We start from the raw sequence: 890 nt of genomic DNA on the forward strand, positions 1-890 counted from the left end.
AAGTTTTGAAAAAGTGTGTGCGTGTGTGTAAGAATTACACTCGTTCTTCTCTACTCGAGACATCTTAAATCACTCGGAATTATCATAAATGTCCGCGTTTAATTTGACAATAAATAACCCCCGAGAATATAAAAGAAAAGGGAAACAAACCAAGCTCTGGAGAAATGTTTGCAATACAAAGTAAATAACAAACATATATTTGCTCTCGTGGTAAAATATGGAATAATTTGGGTGGAACCACCGACACTTAATGATGCTGTAATGCTCCGACCAGGGCCAGAAGTTCGCACATTATGCTCAATGCGTGGTCCCTTTGCTTGTGTATTGGTCAGGTAAAAAGCCTGAAACACGCACACAGCAAGCATGTCGCTGTTTCAAGTTAAAATAACTAAACCTTGTAAAATGGAAAAACGAAATAAACGTGCTATTATTACGGTAATAATGTGACTTAATACGGGCTGTCTGATACTACCTCCTAGTCCATAATTCTAAAATACAATATGGAACTAACCTAAAATTCCTAGTATGAATCACCTCACGCAAAAAAAGGAAAACAAAACCATAAACAATTATCCCTTCTCGAACTTTCTCCCGCGCAAATTAATGCACCTCTAATCCTGCCCCAAAACAAAAGACGGTCGCGGGTAGGCAGACCGTGTGAAAATACCTAACATTTTCGCCCCGCCCGCCTCCCTCCTTGCCATCGACCTGACCCCTGCCCGTGAAAGTGACCTCACGCCAGTTTATGCCGTAATAAACAGCCTGTTTGAACCCCCGCAATGAGACCTGTCACAACAAGGTCCCATGACAACATGTAGCAAAGTGACAAATAACAATATAACCGCGCAATGCGACAGACACCCAAGTCGTGTGTGTTTACACATGTCCGT

The sequence above is a fragment of the Penaeus monodon genome, chromosome 19, assembly GCF_015228065.2.
Source record: "Penaeus monodon isolate SGIC_2016 chromosome 19, NSTDA_Pmon_1, whole genome shotgun sequence".
NCBI lineage: Eukaryota > Metazoa > Arthropoda > Malacostraca > Decapoda > Penaeidae > Penaeus > Penaeus monodon.